Source organism: Tympanuchus pallidicinctus, unplaced genomic scaffold, assembly GCF_026119805.1.
Source record: "Tympanuchus pallidicinctus isolate F22 unplaced genomic scaffold, pur_lepc_1.0 scaffold16, whole genome shotgun sequence".
NCBI lineage: Eukaryota > Metazoa > Chordata > Aves > Galliformes > Phasianidae > Tympanuchus > Tympanuchus pallidicinctus.
In genome coordinates, this window is record NW_026294679.1 from 4,943,664 (window position 1) to 4,968,358 (window position 24,695).

General features: G+C 36.8%; 1 long non-coding RNA gene across 1 annotated transcript; it reads right to left on the minus strand.

Annotated features, from left to right (window-relative positions):
- Window positions 1–357: 357 nt before the first annotated feature.
- Window positions 358–21,255, minus strand: LOC128077458 (uncharacterized). The gene is made up of 4 exons (XR_008205019.1): window positions 20,878–21,255; window positions 4,077–4,200; window positions 3,285–3,442; window positions 358–2,130 (listed from the first exon to the last, which is right to left on the minus strand). It is a non-coding gene; the product is annotated as an uncharacterized LOC128077458 (long non-coding RNA).
- Window positions 21,256–24,695: the final 3,440 nt, after the last annotated feature.

Genomic DNA, 24,695 nt, shown 5'->3' on the forward strand with positions numbered 1-24,695 from the left:
GCTTTACGAGATACCTGTCTGTGGTGTGCTTTAGTATGATGGCGTTCAGAAATGAAAAAATAAAGGCTAATGAAAAGAAGTGAATGAAAATACTTTAGCCCTCATTAGGGTTTAAATGCTTTCTGATTTTATCTTTTTTTGTTTCTTTCACTTTTACTTCTTTTAAAGGTATTTTGATAACATTGGTTAGAAAAGTATAAAAATACTCCCATGGTGGAATATATTTGAATTTTTGAAATTATATGAATTTATATGAATTATATAAATTATGAAAATATATTTGAAATTATGCATGGAGCTTATTCAATGAAATAATTTAAACCATAAGATCATTAAACTCTAATCACAGATTTGTATATACAAGATATTCTAAGCTACATAGACTCATGAACTTGACACTAAGAGACACATTGCATTTGGAAGAGGTATATCAAGCTGACTTACAGCCTCTTGAGAGTGAACACAGTCAAGCCTTGAGACTTCTGCAGCAGCACATGTTTCAGCAGAGGCCAGGCACTATCAGCTAGTGTACAGTTCACAAGTTAAGGGTCAGTGTAATAATTAAAGGTCACTGTAAAAGGAGATAGAATTTTAAACGAGAACTAAAACCTTTTGAAGGCTGCACATTTTGATATTGGCCATCCTCCCCTGGCAGGAGCACCATTTCAGTTTTAGATCTTTGGGCATCAGAGCTGGTTGCCATGTTCACAGCACGCGATTCTCTCCAGGAACTCCAGCTTGCTTCAAATGAACATAGGCATCTATTTAGTAACTCCTTCTTTCAGAATCAATAAAACACAAATTTGCAGAGGCAGGCTTTTGCAAACAACCTGGCATTTTTACTCATGTGGACAGTGTTCTTTTAGGAACTTAAACTTGGAAGAAAAACAAAGGGTAAAAGCATATCTCTACTTTTGACTCTGCCTTTCCCCTTGTCCTTTTCTCCTAAAATTTCAGCTTCCCCTCTGTAATATTTGCCTAGTTTCCTGACACATTCTTTCATTCTAAGTTTCAGGCATGCTGTTTTCAGAGGTTCTGTTCTCCTTGGCTGCCAAAGGCTAAAAATATGTCTGGTCACTTTTCTTCTACCAGTGCATCCGAGGTTAACCTATTCATATGCTGGTGGTCCTTGAAAAGCCCTTCATTCCAACCTGGCAATAGCTACAAGTTACCTAATTCCTATCATTCTGCTTTTCTGGAATCGAATTTTCCTTTAGCCCTGATGACATCAAAGTAAATGTGTAAAATGAGTCAACGTAGCAGATGACAGCGCAGTACAAAAGATGAATGAGTAAAATGAACCCTATCCATCTTTCATGAGACTAATGCTAAAATTCAGCACCCATCTCACTACCATAAAAAAAAGAAAAAAAAAGAAAAAGAAAAATGGAAAGATGCCACCTGTTTAAAAATAATGAAAATTTTAACTTTGCTGTTTGGATTCTTGTGTAGTCACAAGGCAGGCATTTTTGCTTACAGACAAGTTATAGACTCCATCCTTGTGTTCAAGTATGGTTCTGTGGGGGCATAGTGAGGAACTGGAATGTTGTACAAAGACAAGAGAAAATTATCTTGATATTGGAATATTAGTGAACCCTAATACTCAGTATTTATTTATCAAGAGAAGAGAACAACTCCTGGTGAAATGTGAGAGAGCCCCGGGCACATCCTCCCCTTCTCCAGAGCTTTGGGATATCCCTACTTTGCCACAGGTACAGCACCCACAGCCACCCACACTGTGCCCCAATGGGCTTTGAGCACACAGCAAAACAGTACAGCTCGCAAAGGCAAAAAAATATTGTATAAAAATACCATTAAGGATATAGCTCCAAGGAAAAATAGGCATAGCAGACCCATTACTAACTACAGTCTCTTAGCTCTCATAAATTATTACAGAAGGTGGAATGAAAAGAGTCCATAGTATTACCAGAATTACACACTGAGCTGTCTGAGAGATCTAGATGGTTTCCTCCTAAAGCACTCACTCCTCAGCCCCTCATGTATTAGCTTCCCCGCTGGCAGCTCCTGTCTGCAATGCTACAAAAATCAGTAATCTTCCACACATGAGCTTCTGTTCCATTCATCCCTCCTGTGCCAGGGAGCGCGATGGTGTCAGAAAACATCTGAATCCTACACAAACAAACACAGGCCATGAATTATTGAAGACCAGTATTAATATCTATAGAATGAATAATATATGTTGAGGCAAGTCTCATTATTTTTCAAACTTCTTTTGTAACGTGACTCATTGCTCTTTGCATGTGAAAATGTACCCATATCATCTACTTTACAATTCAGTAATACTATTTTCACAAATCCAAGTGTTAACTCACTTTTTTTGATAGTTCGTTTTAGCTCCACAGAACCCAAAATAGCAGGAATCATTGTTTTTACTGGTGGGCCAAAGATGGGTTTTCAACATCCCCAAAGTTTAGACAAACGAGATTTCAAAAGCATTACAATTGGATCATTTAAATTTGAAAGGTAAAAAGAAATGAAAGATTAGCTACGGAACTATGACAGTCTGTCTGAATTCATTTACGGTGTGCACTAAGAGCTATTGCAGTGATAGGCACCCAGAGACAGCAAGATGAAAGGAAGTGAGAAAGAGTCATATGATGTCAGGAGGTGATAAGGTTGAGTGATAGTACATTTGTTAATGGTGACATTAAAGCTTTTGGATTTGTCACACACAGTGCTAGAAGCATGACATGATATGTGACAGTTTCTCAATGTGTTCCTTTTGACTCTTCTTGGAGAAATAATCCTCTCCAAAAAACCACCATGGCTCTGGCAAAAGTCCAAAGCAAGGAATTTTGGTAAAGGACTAAATACGTAGGTCATTCATCAGCAGATATAAAATGCAATTTTTAGAACTGTATGTCTGGACAGCAGAGCAGGGAAGAAGTTACAAATGCACATCTGTATAAGAACAATCTTCAAATGACGCTATGGTCTGTATTTTCAAGAATGTGTCCTCCTTTTTGTCATGTAACTACAATGCCTAGAAGATGGAAAACAGACCATGTGCAAATTATTCCACACACAACATCTCCTAGAACATGCGAGTAATCTGGTTAAAGAAAGGTCTGAGATGCCAGAGGCTATTTCACAGAATTGTTTGAGTTGGAAGGGACCCTTGAAGGCCATCTGGCCTAACTGTCCTGCAAGGAACAGAGACATCAGAATGCTCCATCAGAAGCTCAGAGCCCTGACCTTCGGTGTCTCCAAGGATGGAATATCAATCCTTCTGGGAATATGTTCCAGTGCTTCACCAGTCTTACCTTAAAAATCTTTTTCTTATATGCAGTTTAAATCTTTCCTCTTTCAGCTTGAAATCACCTCTCCTTGTCCTGTCACACCCCTTGGGCATGAAATTTCTCAGATAGCACATAACAGAGGCAGGTTCCATTGAAAAAGGATTCTCCTGGAATATAATAATCTAAAAACAGGAAAAGAATAATTATGTTTCCATCAAAAATAGAAACTTTTGTTTGTTTGTTTCAAGGAATTGTTAAAAAAAAAAATCAGAATTAACAGAGGATTTTCATATACTCTTTTTTTAAAGTGAAAATTCTTAAGAGAACTCTAGTTTAAATTTTCATGCTCCATGAGACTTCTGAAGAGCACAGAATTGCATGGTACTTGATACGTAGGATTAGACGAGGTGCCCGAAGACACAGACTAAGTTCATGCCTTTTGAAACCTCTATAAAGTCTGTATTTCTTTCACATTCTTGAGTCCAAAAAGACCACATAACGTTACCACCACATACCTGTGAACTGCAAGTCCACATTTCTAAAGAAATTAGCATTCAAAGCCTGTCTCAAAACTGTCTCAGAGGACAATGACAAGCCAACCTAAGACTGCTCTGTTACCAAAAGGTACCTCCCCATCTTTCCTCTTGATCCTGGTTCCATGTAATTACCCTTAATTTATTGCTAAAATTACGTGGCCCACAGGGTAAATTCAGTCATTTCATTGCTCAAATGAAAATGAACCATTTAATTTTTGGAGGTTACATTTTCAGTCCAATGATTCACTGCAGAACTGCTTGAATATTAATGCTTACTTACAGAAGCAGGGGGGATCTCACAGCTGGAGGAGGTGAAGAAGTCAGATAATCCCCTGAGACAGAGAGTCCAGTTATGAAAATGCATCTTAATATTCTCAGAAAGTCATCTGGTCTTCATAGTAACGCTTTGAAGCGTTATGCAAAAGGAATAACAAGTTCATATCCACAGAAAATGTCAAATAAATAATTTCTAAAGACTGAGAGATTTTAACATGGACTCAAGCATTACATCTTTCATTAAAGCAGTGGTAAGACATTTGAGCCAGCCATAAAACATACAATTGCATGTTCCAATTCAGAAAGCATTACAACTTTTATTTAGCTACATTACTGTTGGAAAATATTATGAAAATTAGTCGTGTTTGATTGACACACTTGGAGATTTTGCTTGCACAATGACTGTGTAGATTCCCCTTAGTGTAAACTAAATAAATAAATGTAAGGACCAATATAATTTTCTGAAGCAGAGTGAAAAAGTAAAAATAACATTTTAGTATCTTTGCCTTCCACCCTTAGCTTTCTTGTAGATAAATAAAAACATGTGAGTTGCTCCAGCAAGCTCAATATTTCAGTGCTATGAAACAGCTTTGAAATATAAATTCTCTACTAACACAAAATTTTAAAATAACTTTTGTTTGTAATTTATTTATTGTAAGCACAAAATGCTTTCCCCACTGTTTTTAATTGCAAGCTAATCTTCCTTCCATCTTTTATCTTTTCTTAAGTATACCTATGTTATAAAATGATGAAGTTATTAACTTGCTTGCATGCTGGGGTTTAATGGTGCGTCAAAAAAAAAAAAAAAGCAAAAACAACACCATGGTGTGCTAGGCTACTCCACTTTTCTGCTGCTTAAATGAAAGTGCATGAATATATTTACCCAACATAGCCCTCAGCACCCTGTTTTGTTCCCATAAAAATGAAATTACTTTTTGAGTTACTAGATTTCAGTGCTCTTCAAATCTAGGTGGTTATCTCTGTAGTAACAACTAATGTGGATTAAGTGTTATGAAAAAATCTAAAATGTGTATACCTCACTTTAACACTGAGACATAAAAACTGCTTTATAGAAGCAGGGAAATGAGAAGTGCACCCAGCAGCCAAAGTTCATTGGTTAAATTGAAGAAGAACATTCAGTATTCTGTGCATGAAACTGCCATAATGCATAAGAGTAGAACAACATATAATTTAATTCAATTATTCAGATTAATATAATTTCAAAGCCAATGTTATTACATAAACAAATTAATACACATTGAGAATGCAGATTTAGTCTGTTGCAATCTTCTCAACTGATCAGACTGTAAGAAACACACAAAATGAGACCTAAAATAGGACAAGGTTTTTTTATCGAAACCAAAACCAAACTGCAAGAAATTTGGCTATAGCTTCTCTGTATTGCCACACTATAATATGTACAGCATCAGCAAAAAGATATTTCAAAAGGTAGCCAAATGTCCTAGCATTGTTTAGAGTTTAGTCAACTCCTTGAAATATGTGACCTCTGAAAACTGTCTTGGCATTTGATTTTTCCCATTTTGAAAAATGTGTCTATATTTTCTAATGTTTTTTCTTTAGTTAAAATTAATGATCTAGCCCTGCAAAGATTTTCTTGTAGCACACACTAATACTGAGATATAGATCTCCTTGAATCAAGATGAATGTTTTATAATTCACAGATTCTTTTCAGAAGTTCCATGAATCGAGGACTTCTTAGTAGCTAAGCAGACTGGACATATCCCCAGTCACTGAAATCAAGTGTTGTTTGCAGTAAAAAAAGGCTTAAGAACGGATAGCAAATTGAAGAGCTACTTCTATCTTTGTAATATACAGTCAATTACACACACTTGACTCATACAAAGGGTGCCTCAAGTTTGATTTACATTGGTTTGTTTGCTGCTTGGATTAATAGAATGGTTGGAACTCCAGTTGGACTCCAAAGGACAGACAGCAATATATTTGTTTGCAGAGGAAACCAAACCTGTGCTCCTTAACAACTTTGCATCCTCAGATCTACATATGCAAAGAGTAGTAGATCTGAAACAAGTAGGAAAGAAGGGACCAACACACAAATATGCATATCAGCTTCTTAGCACGATGCTAACAGAGGATAAATGCAAATTTTTGTCATTCTTCATGGGAAGTAGAAGAAGAGTTTTACTCTCATAAAAAGTTGTTTGGATGCTCATGGTTTCCAAATACTGATCCTTCATTAGAATGATTTGTGGATGCCTATACCCTGACACTCCCTGACCTCCTGCCTCCAGCAGCTCCAGTTTTGCTAGGAATTTTGCACCATACTGAAGGGCAGAGCTGGTTCTACTTCTCAGGTCAGCCATTTCCTCAAACTTCCCTGGCAGCTCCTTCAGCTCTGCAGTTCGTTGTGCCTACCATCTTTCCCCACTTTGAATTCCCTTTGGCTCAGTAATGATCGATTTGCCAGGAAAATTTTAACTTAGCACCTTTTAGAACATATCAATTACTCTAAAAGCTCTCTTGAATCATTGCTTATGTGCCCATTTCACCTTCCTATCTTAGTTTCTGTTAACCTGTTAAAACCTCTTGATGCAGCCTTTGCCAGTTCTTGTGCTTTCTCATTGCAAAGTCTTGAGCTTTATTTGCCACAGTAGTTTTTGGTGGTGGTTTTGTGTTGTTTTGTACATAGCTTTATATTGGCACAGTCCTTTCTGGACTATGTGTGATTTTAATGATCTGAATATACTGCTGACTGTTCCATCTTCAAGTTGACCCTTATCCACTGCAACTCAGAAGGAATCTATATCTAAATATCTTAATGCACTTTGACACCTTAGAGTAAACTTGTCAGGTGTTTTTTGTTATTGTTGTTGCTGTTGTTGTTTCTCTTGTGCCTCTCTCTTATCAACTAACTTGTCAGTTCCACCACATAGGCTGTCAGGAACTACATGAAGGAAATGCATTTTGTGAATTAATATTTATAATGACAGGCAGTGGGATGCGATTTTCATGCTAGAGGAGGTTTCATGCTAAATACAAACTACTTATGCGTTAAATTTCCCATCAATAAAAGAACTAATGCATCAAAGAATGACCTTTACGTATCCATCTATGCTATCATTCTTAATTCAGATACCCTGCAATATCATTTAATAGGATAATTATGTTGTTAACCTGACACATAAATCTTCAGTGTAAAAATTAGGCATATGGTCTGAGTGATATTTCAGCTCTTGGGTTCCATTCCATAAGATTTTTTTAGGCTAACAAGAACAAACAAAGGTTCCACTTGTAAATTCAGAGACATCTGTCCTTGCTAGAATTCAAAAAATCTGTGAGAGAAATACCTCACATTGTTTGCTTATCTTCACACAAATCTGAATATCAGACCTGAGATGGCTCATAAGTTCTGTTTTTTCTCATGCTACAAAGAGGTTGGGATTGAGGTGTCAGAGCAATCTCAGCTCCCAAGTCCGTCAGTACACTTTCTGGGATGCAAAGATTTATCACTGATCAAAGAATTACACTTTCCTATGGAAAAGCATTTTCCTGGGGAAAAAAGAAAACAACATAACTAATATAGAAGCAGACCTCCTTACAAGAGTGCATAAATGTTGAAGTTTTGAATAATATGTTTCTGTCTTGTAATGAGGAGGAGCTCTTTTCTTGTAGAGTGCCTCCTGAAGGCATTACTGCTTCTCCATGCACAGTCCAAGGGCATTGTGATTGAGCTGCACACTGAAGCAGTCACTGCTTGGATAAACACTGTCAGCTGTCAAACTGTGATTCACCAGTGTTTTATCTGGGGTTATGTCAGTAAAACAGAAGTTCCTTAGTAGAAGTCAAGGTGCTGTCCTATACTGTCATGGTTTACGTGACAATATGCAAAAATAGCTTTAAACAGTTATTCATTTTCTACCCTTAAAACCAATCAGGATGGGGTTGGTGGTGTTTTCTGGAGTTGCAAGTTAAAATACATTAAAATAAGTTTAAAGATTTGCCCAAAAATCAGCAGACAGCTATTCTTCCTGAGAGGTTACATCAACAGGCAGGGACAGACAGAACATAAATTGGACACATTCACGTAGAACAGTTTCATAGCAGCTACTGTCTTGAGAAGTCTCCTTTCCTTTCAAGCTATGGACAATCTTTCTATGCTACCTGGTACTTGTAGTGTAATTTCTATTCCCGTGTCTGTGCCTTTCCTTCTTTCCCAAAATGACATCCTTTGTAATGAGATTTAGAAATCATTCCAGAGGTGATATTTTTAATTATGAGCTCGCTATTTTCATATGTTTATATCGCTCCGACTCTGTCTTTCATCTGCCTTTCCTCAGTAGACTGCAAGATGTGTACTCTTAGCTTATAAATTCTTAATGATGTAGTTAAGGAGCACTGGATAAATTTTAGCTACAGAATGACTCTAAGCTGGTGCCTAGTGTAATTGCACGTTGCAGTAAAAATGCTATACTTTGTTCATTTCACCAAAAGAATAGCATCCTTCCTTCTCTAGCGAAACAAGTAAAATTGATATGATACCAATTTCACTGATTATCGTGTTCTTCTGATTATGAAAGACTGTATTCTGTGGAACATCAGAAGAACATGATAATAAAAGCAAAGAACTCATTAGGCACTTAGACTAATTCACTGTTTTTCTGTAAGTAAACAAAAACCACACATATGCCATTTATCTCATTCACTGAAAGTTCCATTACATTCTACAGAGATTTTGAGCTCCATCTGCAAATGCAGCTGACTGTGCTGTGCTCATCGAGATCTAACTCCTACTTGCAGGCAGCAAACTTCATCAGGCAGAAGAAATTACTTAGGAATTAGCTTCAGAGGAAAAGCTGGCTCAAGTATTGATCAAATTTACTGTTTCAGAAAGTTCATATTTGTATCATTTTTCCACAGTTGACACATCCCATAGAGATATTGAATGCAATGGAGCAGGTTAAATTATTAATAGCTTTTTAAGGTGGAAAATCTTATCACTACACAAAATCAGTAAAATAGGTGAGCTATGGAGTCTACAGAGGGTCATCTATCACCATGTACCAAGTAGCCTTCACGTACATCCCCAAGTGTCTTTGATTAAGGGCTTTTCATCCATAATTTGTTATAAATGTGGGGGTATTCATATCAAGCTTGTTACTGAAGACAGAAAACATATACCAGAACAGGAACGGGACAATAGATAGAAAAACCAGTAAGGTTTCAGAAAAAAAAAAAAAAAAAAAAAAAACCATTTTTCCATGGAGAGAAGAGACTACATCTCCATGAACAGAATTAGTTGTATCAATGCCGTTGTAAGACAATTGTAAAAGCTGTGAAGGAAAAAGGTACATTTACTCTAAGACTACTAAATTAAGCAAAGAATGTAACAGGAGGTTGCCTTTAATTGATATAGTCTGGGGACTTTCAGCAGCCCACAAAATAAACAGGGACCTGATCTGTTAAGATATTTGCTGCAACTAGGACTTTTCTTCTCTCTGATTTTGTGTAGCTAAGTGTCTGTAGTATTAATTAATGCAAGAACACATTTGCCTAAGACTCACAGAATTTTAAAGAGGACCCCGTAGGCATATTTGGAAAAGTTCCACAAACTGCTGAGTTCTCTTCTGATTCCAAAAATAGAGGTTAACCTGAGCACTGACAATCACTGCATTTGAAAACTTGATTTAGCAAAATGAAACAGAGCAGGGAGTGAAAGGAATTGAGGCCAAGGTCACAGGACCCGAAATAATGTTAAAAAACATCCCCAAGGCTTACATTCCATTCCTCTGTTCAAACATCTCTATGCTTCTATGTGTTTTTGTTTTTTTTTTTTTTTTTTACAGAAAAGAGCTAGGGAATTAGCAGTGTTATAAACATCCATAATCTGTAAATTTAAGTTTCAGAAGCAGCTAGAAGAACTAGCTAATAGCTGTTTTCTTCTCTTGTTTATAACATAAAAGCTCTCAGTTAGATAGTCTGACATCTTACTCGTAACACCAAGGAATAAATATAAAGCAGGATTAAACTGCTTGTCTGAGCTGGTCAGCTTTTATTCCATGGAAAAGTTAGTGTGTGTTCAAACTCTTGAACTGTCGATGTTCTTTTTGGTGATTAAGTAGAAAAACTTCAACAAAACAACAAAAATTACATTCCCATACTCCCTAATGAAACAATCATGGCACCAAACCTGCTGGCCTTCAAGAAGCCTTGAAGGGTTTCATTTGACATGGAGGTTGAATTTTGGGTGGTCCTAAGAACGCAGTGATCTGTGTGGGTCCCTTCCAACTATGATTCTTTGATGATTCAAAAGGAATCTTGAAACATCTAACTAACATGAATATTTTATAATGCAATTAAATTTATTCTTTAGGAGAACTTACGGATAATACACAGAGCCCCGATAAACCAAATATAAGGGAGATTTGCTAACTAGTAGCTGTAAAATCATCAGCTCTACTTCTTCAATTTGGCTCACGTTCTTGTCAACAGTGTAGTAGGACAGAAGCTGTTTGCACCTTGAGGTTAATATCATCCCAATCAGCCCTGGCAAGCTGAAATAATTAATTGAGGTCATCTGGTAATTGTGCACTCTCCAAAAATTCAGAACAGTTCTTTTCCTCATTAAAATATATCTTTTTTTCTTTATGGGCAGAACTTCCCTGCTATCTTTTCAGCTCTTAGCTTCCTTGTCAGTCCCTGTTGAAGCAGAACAGTTCTGGGGGTGTTTTATGTCTAGAATCAGAGTTCCTCTCCCAGCTCTGCAAAGCATATTACTGCTATCCCACAGCTGCTTTTGGTTTGACAGCTCTCTTCTCCTGCGTCTTAAAGATATCAAGACAAGATTTCACACAACATTCATCTCAAAATCAGAGGGGACTTGCTCTGCTGAAGCCTCACGCAGAGCTTAATGGCAGCAATTGAAAGATTTTTGACAGGTGCTGCATTGCAGTGCTTACCTATCTGTAAAGGCATCTTGTTTTCCTTCTTTGAAAGATGGGAGCTTAAGACACAGCTTCAGCATTACCACTGCTGAATAATAGAATGGCCAGGGTTGAAAGGATCATTGTCATCAACTCATTTCAACCCCCTGCTACGTGCAACCACCAGACCAGGCTGCCCAAAGCCACATCCAGCCTGGCCTTGAATGCATCCAGGAATGGAGCATCCACAACCTCCTTCGGCAACCTGTTTTAATGCATCACCACCCTCCATGTAAAAAGCTTCCTCCTAATAAGCACCAAGGAAGCTTCCTTCCAAAGGAGTGCCACTATTTTGGAGTTATTCTTTCAAAATAAATTCTTGCCGGACACTTTCTAGTACCAATTCTTTTTATTTTCAACTCATCATACATTTGCTGTTTGGAAGATAACATTTACATCTTCCCATTCCATCCATTCCTAACTGTTCAGTCATGTTTATTTGCCATAAGCTTGATTTAATTTCTTAGCAAGGACCACAGGGAAATTGAGTTGCCCTTCATTAGTCTCTTGTAATTATGTTTTTAACTCTGCTTTCTAAAGCAGCTCTCAGATGCCTTCAGCTCTGGGGCTGTTTTGAATCATATCACTGCCTCATTACCTGACATTTTTAGAAAACTGCTGAAACAGATGAACTAGCTTGACATGGAGACTGCTGCAGTATGTGTCCCAGTAACATCAGATAGAAAAGGCTTGAGGAGGTGCTCTCAGTGATGTATCAGTACCGGGCTGGATTTGATTTCTCTGAACTTTGTGATATTCTTGCTTATGGATAATAACCCATGCAGATTCAAAAATTCTAACTCTGATTAACTCCACTGCAGCCATCATAAGAACAGTACAGCCTTGATTATATAGGCAGCATTAAGGTATAACTTTGCCAGTATCTGAAAAAGCTAATAAGCCTCCTAGCTGACTAATTGGCTATTTTTGCACTATTTGATCTAGTCTGAGGGAAACTGAAGTATTTATTTATTTTTAAGTTAGAACAAATTGCCAATCTTTGGAGCTCTGTATTCTTTAACTTCCTCCTCTTTGGCATCCTCCTACACATGCCCCTTGGAAGACAACTCTTGCCCCTTGATGGGCAAATCTGACTTAAGAGAACACATCAGGGGAGCAATTGCTGAAAACCATATGGCTGCCCAGAAAAACTCAGACTACAAAAGAGAGACAAGAAAATAACCCTCAATACAAAACGAATCTGACCTCTTGAACTTCTTTCCCCTGCTCTGACGGACAGATAGCCTTCTTGTTCAGAAATGCATATGGTTGGCATCTCCCAAATCTCCATTTGGACATGACACATGTTGCATCACTACAATCTTTTCTATTCACAAATGAATGGTCTTTGCTTTCTGGTGTGGCTCTGAAAGTGAGAGAGGTGGTCAGACTTGACATTTTTTCTTGAACCAATGATCACCATTATTCTTCGCTCTTTGTGATGCTTCCTGTACTGATAAATTTCCTACCTTTAGGAACGGAACAGAGAATTTTATTGCCTTGAGCTTAATTCAATAGCACATACAAGACGCAGTAGCTCCTTAATGTACTAACTCCTGGCTTTGAACAAAATCCAGCTTTACAAGAAAATCTGAGTCTTAACGTTCAATATAATCGAACTTGAATTCAATATAATCAGTATATAATAATTGCATAGTACATCACTGAGGTAATATCTGCTAGGATTTTTAGTTTCTCCGTAGCCGCTTTAACAATTTATGAGTAAAATTGTGTGGTTCACATTTTCTCCTCTACCTCATCTGATATCAGCAAACTGTGAGTTAAATCATGGAGTGACTTAGCTCTATCCTTGTCTTTTCTGTTGGAGCTATTTTGTAGCAAATCTGATTCAGTATTCACTGCATCTCTGAGATGCATCTCAGACTTCAATCTCTGCAATGCCCTGAGAGCACTCTAACCCATAAGCTCTAGACTCAATTGTGAATATTTCATTCCAAACCTGCAAATACTTAACTTTATCAAACCCTACAGTTAGAGCAGATTAAGGCCTGTACAATAATTACCCATAGACCTCTGAGAAATCTTCCTGGGGGTCAAGCAATACACCTTCAAAATGCTTTATGATTAAACTATATAGAAAAAGTGACTTAAATTCATGCTTAAAAACACTTAAGTGAGAGACTAAAAGCAGAGATGCCCCCTTACTTATTGTCTCTACCAACTAGTTACCAGCAGCTCCCATTCAGCTTACTGCCTTACTTTTCTACTAAGTCCTTCCAGGCACTGCCCAGGAAACCTACCTACCCTTGGAGTTGATTATTTATGACCCATTGTCTGCAGCTTTTCATAATTTCTTTGTTCCAGTATCTATTTCCATACATTAAAAAAAAAAAAAAAGAATAAAAATAAAAATAGCATCCTGTTCCAGCTGCCATCTTTAGCCCAGAAGTTGGAAATCTTAAAAAAAAAAAATTCCAATCTGATTACTAGTAGAAAACTCCCTAATTACCAGCTCATTTTTTTTTCATTTAGCACAGAGTGAAGCTTCATACTTCTCATGGACATTAATATGTTTTGAACTCTAGGCATGACTAGAAGTGGAATTTTTGTAGCGAGATCTCTTGAGTATGTTCAGACATTTCAAAATCCAGTGGGGGATACAGGTACCCAAAATCTGCTGAAAATCCTATTTTCCTTAAGTAGAGACAAATTTAGATGTTCTCACTGCTCTGAAAATTATGATTATAGTTCTATCTGGGTATGATTTGTGTCTCTCTCAGGTAAACTTGGCCTTTTCAGCTTTTACTTAGCAATGCATGGTTTATGCTCTGTTACAGCCATCTCTGGCTTTGGATCAGAAGATTCTGTTAGGAGGTGATTGAATTTATATTCATCACAGAAAGCAATTAAGTAAAAGCAAATCATGATTAAGAACAAAGGGCACAACACTGGGAGGGAAGCAGCAGAGACAGAAAGAATGTGAATACCCAGTTCAGTCCCTCGAGTTCTCTTGGCAACAGCTATACCTCATCCTTTTTTTCCCCAGGAACTGTACTTAGTCTCCTGTTCTTGACAAAATCTGTGCTCATGATCTTATCCTGATGTTACTGTATTAGAATTGAATACCAACAACAGTAGATAAGATGATGTGATATTGCTTTTAATCCCAAATGAACGAACTGCAGTAAACGTTGCATAGAACAAAACACCAAATTAATTAGAAGTATCAGAAAACATAAAACAGAATTTTGGTTTTTTCCTTTTCCCTGAGTTAGTCATCTGATTTCATTTTTCATTTAGTGCATTGCAGTTTTTTTTTTTTTATGCCAGTCTGTTTCTAGATTTAGTGTACTGCTATTTTCACAGCCAGGAAAATAACAAGACTCACTGCATTGCTCTCTCTGGATTTTTGTTTGTAGTTAATTCAGTCTGAGCAAATCAGAAAGAATTATACTATAGCATCAATTCAAGATAAGAAGCAACGCTGATCAAAAAGTAGAGGTTTCTATTTGAAGGGATAATTATCTTACCTGAATGAAACTTACTTTTGTTTCAGAATCCAAAACACCAATTTGAGTCAGAAACATCAAAAAAAATACAGCTTCTCAGCAACACTGACATTTGAGAGCATTAATTTAAGTGGGTACGTGCAGTGGATTTCCTAGCTTTTCTTCAAAACACTCCCACTGTAGGCTGACTTAAGACTCTTTGCCCTGCATTCTATGATGAATGTTTTGGATCCAGAGGAGTTCATTAAACCCAAAATTTGTTGAATGAATTTCCAAAAAAAATTATAATTAGGTGGAAAAATTTATTAACAGCTCAAAAGAGAAGTGCCCTTGATGGAAACAAATATAGAAATATGATCTTTAGCAGATAAGAAATTATTTATCCTAATAATTAAAAATCAGTTTAAAAATTTGAAATGTACTTGCAAATTATAGTTATGAATTTAGAAAAGTAAAAAGAGTAGCAATTTATTAACAATTTTGAGTAATGAAATCAATTAAGTATTGATTAAATATTGCAAACATATTAATGGAAAATACAAAACTGGGGCCATTTTGAACTCCCTCAGGTAGAGACAACTTGAAAATTCTTTTCAATTTCTCTTTCTCTGTGACTGTTGTTTCTCCAGGTCTAGCAACCTATAAACTAAGTGAAATACCAGTACAATTGATTTTGTACACTTCTTCCTATAAAAACAGGCCAAGATCTAAGTGAAATCCAATCAAGAATGTGGTATAAACACCCTCATTCAAGAGGTTTTACCTAAAGTCAGGGGATTGAAGTCTGGACCCTTGAATCTGCAGAAAGCCTCAGTGAAGTCTGCAAATAAATCTGAAGCCTGAGGATCTGAGCAGGGGAGAACCCTGCAGCTGGGGGCTCTTGCCAAGATTCCCACTTGACTTCATGTGTCACTCTCAAGGTGCTCCTCTCTTTGGAAAATCATTGCTATCAAGACCATCCTCCTTGTTATCACACGTGATTAAGCGATTGCAAACAAATGCACCGGATATAAAGTTTAAAAAGCTACATTATTTTTGTCTCACAACGTTAAATTTTTTTAAACTATCCCTTTCAAAACATCATTAATAAAACTAAACTGCCATTAAAATAAATAGAAAAGGAATTCCAAATCACATACACAAGATTATTCAAGAAATCTTGAAAACGTGTAGGCTTGCTTCCACCAACATCTGTAGTAGCAATAAAAATAATGTATGAAGAACAGTTTCAAGACAAAACAGTACACTAGTTTTCCACCATTTACACTCATTTTGGAGTTCAAAGAATTTTCAAATTGAAAAAAAAATCAGGAATTTTTTCACCTGCATTCAAAAGGCTGATGGAAAATAACTGCCTTCTCATTAAGCTAAGTGAGATCTATTAGCAAGTTGTCACTCACTAAGACAGAGAGTTTCTCCCCAAGTTTGCATGGAATCCAGTAAGGCCAGTTTAGATTCATTATGCATGGAGCAAAGCAGTATAAGATTAGGCTGTGGCTATGAAGATGAGGTGCTGGAGGCCCTTCTGCCACAGTGCTACACCGACTAATGAAACTCATTTATCAGCACTCCTTGCTTTGGGGAACAGGAAGGAAGGATATGCTGACTTTTTGAGAACAGCTAACATTTTCTTTAATATTTTATATATTTATCCAGAAAGTAATTAAGTTATTTTTGAAATTATAAAAATAGAATGGACACACTCAGGTAATGAGCATTATATGTTTCTGGGAATGGATTGACTTCCTAAGATTTAGCAGATTGTGGATCAAAGCTCTGTATTTCTATGAGTGTAAAAGCACTGGCAGATCTATTGTTTGTGCCCAAAAAGCATCAAAATGGCAACAGTGGATTTTAAATCTCCCTTCGTAGTTACACTTCCATTTCTCAGATTACATCCAAATATTCCAAGAGTTTGTCACATTAGAATCATCATAAAATCACCAAAATTGGAAAAGCTCTCCAAAATCATCTAATGCAACCATCCATCTACAACCAATATCTCCCCACTAAGCCATGTCCCTCAGCACAACATCTAAACACTTCTTGAACCTCTCCAGGGGTGGTGACTCAACCACCTCCCAGGGCAGTCTGTTCCAGCACCTGAACACTATTTTAGAATAGAAATTTTACCTAATATCTACCGTGCACCTCCCTTGGCACAACTTGAGTCCATTACCACTAGTCCTACCTCTAGTTATGTGGGAGAAGAGGCCAACTCCTACCTCGTCATAACCTCACTTCCAGTAGTAGTGGAGAGCTATAAGATCTCCCCAGAGCCTCCTCTTTTCCAGACAAAACAATTACAGTTCTTACAGCCACTTCTCATAAGACTTTGTGCACCAGACCCGATCTGTAAACTCTGTACAGTTCCTACTTCTTTAGTGCAAGCTAAACACTTAGGTCATAGACTGCTATGCTGTCAGCTAGCAATGCATTCCTGAGTACTTGCTGTACCTGAATAAGACTTAAAATTTTGAAGAGGTGAGATACTCCAAAATGAAAATCTAGCAAAGCTCTTCTGAGAAAACAGGACAGGACCTGTTGGACCCCATAGTAAGGGAATCAGAACTGTATGAACTCGGATGTCTCTATAAACAAAACCGGATCAGTTGGTGTCAAACTACAGATAGAGCCCCTGAATACCTCTTGGTATCTGAGAAAAGTTTACCTGAATACAATTTCATAGGTGGAAGAGGAGGAAAGTACTCCATGCAAGAACAGTTGATAGCAGATGATATGAAACAAAACTGAATTTTTGAGTTATTGCTTGGAATGTGTGCCACTGAGATATTAATAAAGATTTTGAGCTATTAATATTTTTTAAACAGAAGCACCAGGAAGGAAACATGCTGAAAATTATATGTATATTAATGTATAATATAAAATATTCATTAACACACAAAAATTAAGATAGCATCTAATTAATCTGCTTAACTTCTAAATGACTAATCAATCTCATTAATATAGACAATGTTTGCTGATATATAACAGAAAATAACAGCAGTATTTCCTCTTCCTTTTTTAGGAACAGCTGTGAAATCAGAGCAAGCACTGATAGACTTTTCCCCATGTTTGTAAATGAGTATTTCTAAGGCACCTTTCTGAAGAGCAGCTGTTGCCTGGAAGGACAGGAAATGAGCCAAGGTGAAGGGCAACACGAATGCAGGAAGTTGCATTTTCATCAGTATTACATTTTCATCAGTATTTATTACCTCGTTGTTTTGAAAGTCTGAAGCCAAATTTATGGCTTAGTTCTTGTAAAAATAATTTCATTTTCATACTTTCCTACTTCTATATATTTAACTGTGATTCTTCACCTATACTTCAGGTCTGGTATGTTTCTAAATGACTGAAGTCCATGATCTTTCAATAGAACCCAGTCTAAAAAGAGAGAGGAGTCAGAATTTCATACTTCTAATTGCAGCATGGACCAGACTCATTCCTGCTGCTGCTTGACAGTGACTATCAAAAGACATGTCATAAGCCCATTCAAACCTTTTTTGGCCAGGAATTTGAAAATTAGCCTTAAAATGCAGTTAGCATTCAAACAGCAGACCACAACTCAGCTTAATGAGTTCCCATAAACGTGTGATCCATGTAAAAACCTAATGATTACCTTCTTCCAGTATCAGCTCTGTCCATTTTGCAAACCAATCATTTCAAGAGGAACTGTTTAATCAAGGATGACTGAAAACAAAAGTCAGTATCAAACTTTAAAGGAATTCTTACATGTTGACATCTTCAAAAAAATAAATGTTCCATTTTTCCATTCACCAAGTCATAGAAAAAGGACCACTTCAATCATGAAACATAAAACTAAAGCATTTTCACAATTTTTCAACACATTTTTCTCATCAAAAAGGCTGATCTAGCAAAACAGAAGGGAGATGGAAGATTTCACAATTCCAAGTACGTAGTTATCCCTAAAATTTGTTGCTGTTCACTGAATGTTTTCAAATAACTCTCCTCAAAGTTTGGATAGTACTTTGTTCTAGGGAGCATACAAAGAAACAGAATCTGCTAGATGATCCAAAATTAGATTAGAACTGAAATTAATGGCAAAAATCGACCTAATTTAATATGATTTAACACATCCAGCCATTTCATTATCCCCAGTGGTGTAAGTAATGCCCTACTTTGCGCTAGCTGGAACTAATTCTCACATAGCTTGGGATCTTTGAATACACTATGCCAGATGGAGAAGGAAAAAAGATTGTTGTTGTGTCCCAAAAGAACGAGAGAATAGGGAAATATTCATCATCCATCAAAATGTTTTTGTTCTGGTGAAAAAAAAAAAAAAAAAAAAAAAAGTTGATTTAAGATTAAGCTCTTGATGCAGACCTTTCAATGCAAGCAGGTAATTCAAGCATGTAATTCACATTGCTGACTTCAGTGGAATTGTGAGCACATAGCATGCTTTTGGGGAGCAAAGTCATAGAGATTTTGACATATTTTATACAAAGAAAAACCAGATTTATTTATGTACCCATGTTCTATTTAAAATATACCCATTAAGACATTTAAATTAAACATGATCAGTCAGCTCAATTTTAAACCTCAGCTTTTGTAGAGTTTTAACTACAGTACACTACAGGAAGCTCATGTGGATTTTGTTAAAGATGCAGTTTTCTTTGGCTGTGTCAAAAACTTTGGAAAATACATCTCTCCTAGCATAACCACACCAGAAATTTGAAACAAAAGAAGAAAAAAAGAAGAAGCAAACAAGTATGGAGTGAACATCAGTAGTTTTTCAAGATACAATGAAAACTCATTAAGTGGGAATGCTGCTTCCTGATGCCAAGGCATTGTTCTCAGCAGGAAGACACCTTAAGGTGGTGGACAGAACGGGCTGTCAAGTTGGCCATAGCTGTAGATGAGTCCCCTAAACTACAACATGCAATGCATTTGTTTTCTGTCTTCCTGTCTTAATTCCAAGCTTGGAATGAGCTTTGAAATGAATTTAATAAAACTTGCAGGGAAAGACCAAGAGGATACAAGCAAAACTGGGACAGCTTTTTCAGAACTTTTCTTTGTACTCAGTGAGTCTTTGGCTGAATGTTTTTTAAGTCACTCTCATCAGCAACTTCTACAGCTTCCTAAAGGCAAGGTCCTCATAAATACTCATAAATGCCTAATATAATTGGCTTCATTGTTTTGCCATAGAGAGGAAACAGAGCTAAACTATCCTATCTATACATCTATGATCACACAAACGCAGCCAGAGCAGTTATTACAATATAAAATACGGCTTTTTCACAATAAGAAACACTCAGCATGGCTTAAAGCTGTAACCAGAACTGAAAACTCTGTGCCATATCCCCTCCTTCAGTCACAATAGTTTTAAATGAGTAAAGTTTCATTATCTTCACTGCCTTGATTTAAACAAAGCAAGGGTTTCTCATCAGATGGCCACTTTCTGAACAGGAGATGGATCTTGTTAAAAACATTTCTGTGTGCATCTCTTAAACACTGCAATACATCCATAAAAATAAGAAAATGTTAGTGCTCTCCAGCCCATGAGTAAGCAGTGGCTTAGCCTTGCCTTAGAACCTGCTTTCTCTCTGCTCCTATTCCATCCATGCACATTTGCCATTCTGATGCCAAAGTGCAGACTGAGCACAGCCAATAAAACTTGGTGCAACAAAAAGATTTCATATTTCTGCTTTCACATTGGTATAATTTCACTAATGCTTCTGTAATTACTTCCAATTTACTATGGAATAAAGGCACAAAATTGCAGCTGATAGGGTCTCCAAGTTATTACACAGTTCCTTCAAGAGAAGTAAAAGGAAGCTAAAGTGCTTTTTTCCACTCCTTTTTGGCTGTACACTTTAATGTCACGTTTTGAATATGTATGAAGATCATTAAAAACATATAGCACTTGAGTTCTAATTGTTTAAAGACATTAAACCTCCATTTTAATACATGTGATTTAATTATGGAATTCTTAGCATAACAGGTCCAGAACATGCACTGCTAGAACTTAATGGTAATGGTGGGTTTTCCCTCATGGAGTCAGAGAGCTTACCAAATGTAATCTTCCAGACCCATCTACAGTGTCATTAATTCTGTTACCTGCATACCAGACAGGCTCACAGACACACTTTGTTTGATATATGCTAAATCCTTTAGGCTCTGTCTTGTAGCTCTCAAATAAGCTTGTCAAGCTGGCAAAAATAATTAAGCCAGAAGAACATAAGCTCATATTGTGAAAATACATTGAAAAATCATACATTAGGTTAAATACTATTAAATGCCATTCAACACTGAAGTATTTTATTTCATACAAAAGGGAACTTATCAGATTCCAAACCACCAGCTATTCCACCATCTTTTATCATTATGCATTACAGAACTCCACTGACTAATTTACCTTCGTGTTCTGCTGAAAAGTGGAGTCTTTTCAATTTCACATGGGAAAGCAGCTCTGGTGTGGTTTTATTTCTTCAGCTGAAGTAGGTGGAAGAAATCCTGGTTGGCTCTGCTTCACTTCTGCCAGCAGCTACAAAAAAAATACTTTCTCTAATTATTCTGGCAAGCTTTTATTGCACTTGCTTTAAAAAGTCTGCTACTTTAGAGTGTTAACAAAATAGCAAAACAAAATATAGCTCTTCTACCCTCTCTGTTGTTATTTAACAGTGCAAAAAGAACAAAATTTAACAAACTTATTTCAGTGAAGAAACACTTTCCAAAAGGATTCCCTTGCCATTACAGGAAACCAGGAGAAACATTTATCACAAGATGCTCCAGCTGCGTCCCACAGCTTCACACTGCTCTGCAGCAGGTGGTAGCTTACCCCTGCCAGGGGAGCCACATTTTGAAAATGCAGCTGTGGTGTTATCATAGAGCAGAACCCGTGGTTCTATTCACAGTGGGATTTTTTCTCTTAGAACACAATGTAAGTATTAAAAAATAACAATTGTAATAAAAAATAAAATTCATGATGAGAGAGGGATGTAATTGAACCACATCTACAACAGAAGTAGAGCATCAGGGTGATTATGAATTTGGAAGGGTGGCTATATATTAATGCACTAATGTTAATCAGTGCATTGTCAGTTAAATCACATGCAGCTATAAGACCGTTCCTCCTCCTTTACCATCACACAGAAATTTATAGGAGATACCCTTCTTCCAATTATGACCTAAATATGCTGCAGTGCATGGTCCTGAATAGGCAGTGCCTTGCATATTAATCACTCTTGTCACTACTATGGAGGGCATTGTCCTGCGGTCAAGAGCTGAATCACATCCACTAGGATGATCACAACTTAGTCAAGATTCCCTCTCAGAATCTGGCCCACAGGCATAATAAACATTAAGTCCAAGAAACAACAGCACTGAGTGACAGTTTTAGAACATTTTTTTTGTTTGATTTTTTTATATAAAAGGCAAACTCTGCAAAATTAGAAGTGGAACTAAAAGTTCCAGGGAATTCTATCATTTTCAGCACGTAATTCATTCAAGATGTAACAAACTCTTAAAAAGGCTTCCATTTCAGTATCTTCTAAATGGAATATTTTTAATTTTCAGGTTAAAGCTATGTTTTCACTTAGAAAGTGATGAAATGAAGATAATCGCCATTTAAAAGCATCTGTTCAGTTGAAAAAACTGTATTGTTTTTTTTAATGAAAAACTATCGTCTGCAAACTAGTGAATCCAACATGTTCACAGATGCAGCAATGACCTGAAACTAAAAGTCAATGGATGTACACTTCAGCATTCCTGGAGATGTCTTACGACTCAGAAGAATCTTTTATACCCACGATTGTATCTTCTGCTATCTTTTCTTTCATCTCTCTTTTTGTGAAAGTGATTTTTAAAACTCTGAGTATGACTGCAAATTCTCTCTCTAAATCGTAATTCTCAAGGCAATTAATGCTTTGATAAAGCGAGCAATAAAGCCAGGTGCAAAGGACAAATGCAGTGACCAACCTTGGAGGCACTGGAGGTCAGCTCCATGCCAGTGCCCCAGACCTCACAGACATCCCAGGTTTGTATCTGCCTACAGCTTCTATCCCGTGCCACAAAACTGCCTGTTTTGACACCAGATAAGTCTCATCCCACTTCTAGATGGCATTATAATGTCTTTGCTTTCCATATTGAAGGGGTAGTTAAGCTCAGAGTGAAGCGTATCCCACAAGTGAGAAATAAATGAAGACAGATACAGTCCTAAAGAGTAACAATCATGATTACTTTAATGGAGCAACTCCAAGAAGCATTCAGTAGTGCTGTTTTATTGAACTCTTAGGATTTTTCTACATTTGGAAGTTTACCAAAATTGCTAGTCAAGAGTAATTACCAAGCTAAGCTCTTTAATTCAGCTTTAAAATGACTTTTTCCTATTTAGTATAACCTATACTGGAACTATGCCTGAAGAGTTATATTTGGAAGATTTCTAATGTAAGCATGTCTTTATAATTATTAAAGAGACACACAGTATGATACACAAGGACCAGGCAATGAATATCCAGTCCAGAAAATCTCTCATTTGTTTTTGCATGCATCAAATAGAGAATCAAATACAACTAATTTACACATAACAAGCTGAGAGTTATAACAACTGAGAAGAGGCATCTCACCTACCTTGAGCCTCTCAAGAATTTCTTAAGGGTTCTAAGCATTGTTTTAAGTACAGTACTTCATTAATTCTTGTCATCTCCTTTCATTCACATTGGCTACTAAAGCTCATTTCTTGACAGGTGTTAATTTGAACACCTTAAAGGAGTTTATACTGAAAAACTGTAGCTTGGTATTTATAAACCATTCTTCTATAACTGAGGCAGTGATATAATAGTGAAAATAAGATTTATGAAGAACCCATGCCTCGGTGTCCCCTGGATAGAGAATAGTAGGTACCATTATTGGTTTGTATTCAGGTAGAAGCCTTAACATAGATTGTCCTACATTACCTCCAGTGATTAAGAGCTGTAGTCTCTTTTGGGATTCACGTGTATCACAGTTCAAACAGGGCACAGAAAAAATAGTCAAGACTGATTAAGAAAAAACTTGGAGTGAGTGAATATCTGTGGAGATCTTGGAAATATAGCTCTTCTACATTTATTTCTAACTTTGGATCAAAGGAACAAGGATACCTGAGAGTTTCAGGAGAAGCAAGAATAGGACTACATGGAGAATGATGCTTAATAGCCAAAGAATGCTTATCATCAGCAAAGAAAAAGAAAGGAATAGTTCTAGAGCATTTTAGTAATGATTTTGTCTTAATACCTTGTGAGGATATACTAAAACCTTAGCCATTTACGAGCTACATTAGCTATCTACTGAGAAGTGACAATAATTTCTCTGTTGAAATGAAGCATAAATGTGATGTGCGCTGGTCAAAGGAAGTTCTACATAAGATCATGCACAAACTCCCACGCAGTCTTGTATATCAGGAAAAGATCTCATTTTATCTCATTACACCTAACATAATAAAGGTCTAAAGTAAAGGGGCTGAACTTAGATACAGTGATAAGAAACTGGTAAAACAATCTGATAGCTCTTTGGACATACTATCTGCATGTAATGTAGGCCTGTCACTGCATAGGTCTCTTATGAGTAATCACTAGATCACGCACAGCTGCAAGAGTGTCAATGTTAAAAATAAATGATACTAATGAAGGCCCAAAAAAGTGCTGCCACTTTCTTCTAACAGTCCACTGAAGCTGTGAAATAAGTGACTAATTTCCTTATTATTCTATATATGTTCTCTTTTCCTTGGGAAAATCACGCTCTGCCAACTATCCAGAATGAGAAATGGAAGTATGCTGGGAACTATGGTACTATTTTGCAGTAGCAGGATTGTCATTTGCTAGCTCCAGAATGCTGCCCCATCTGCAAACTGAATGTAAGCTGCAGTCCATTGCAAAAGACATTGCACTAACGCATTGCACTGCTGCTCTGCTACATCTTCAACACAACTACAAACAAGCCCCAGCTGCTGCTGCTTGTCTTTGCAGAGCTACTGCAAAGAAACTATGCAGTAGCAATTCTGACAAAGCAAGATAACTATTCTCAACTGTATAAATCAGAGCTATTTCACAGAAGGCAATGAACTGAAGCTAGTTTACAGCTCCGGGAGATGAGGATCAAAATTCTACCAGCATAAAACCTACCAAATGGAGCTACTTAGAATTACTTATGAAGCACCAAATCCCCAGAAACTTCTTTTCTGATTATGAATCACACTAT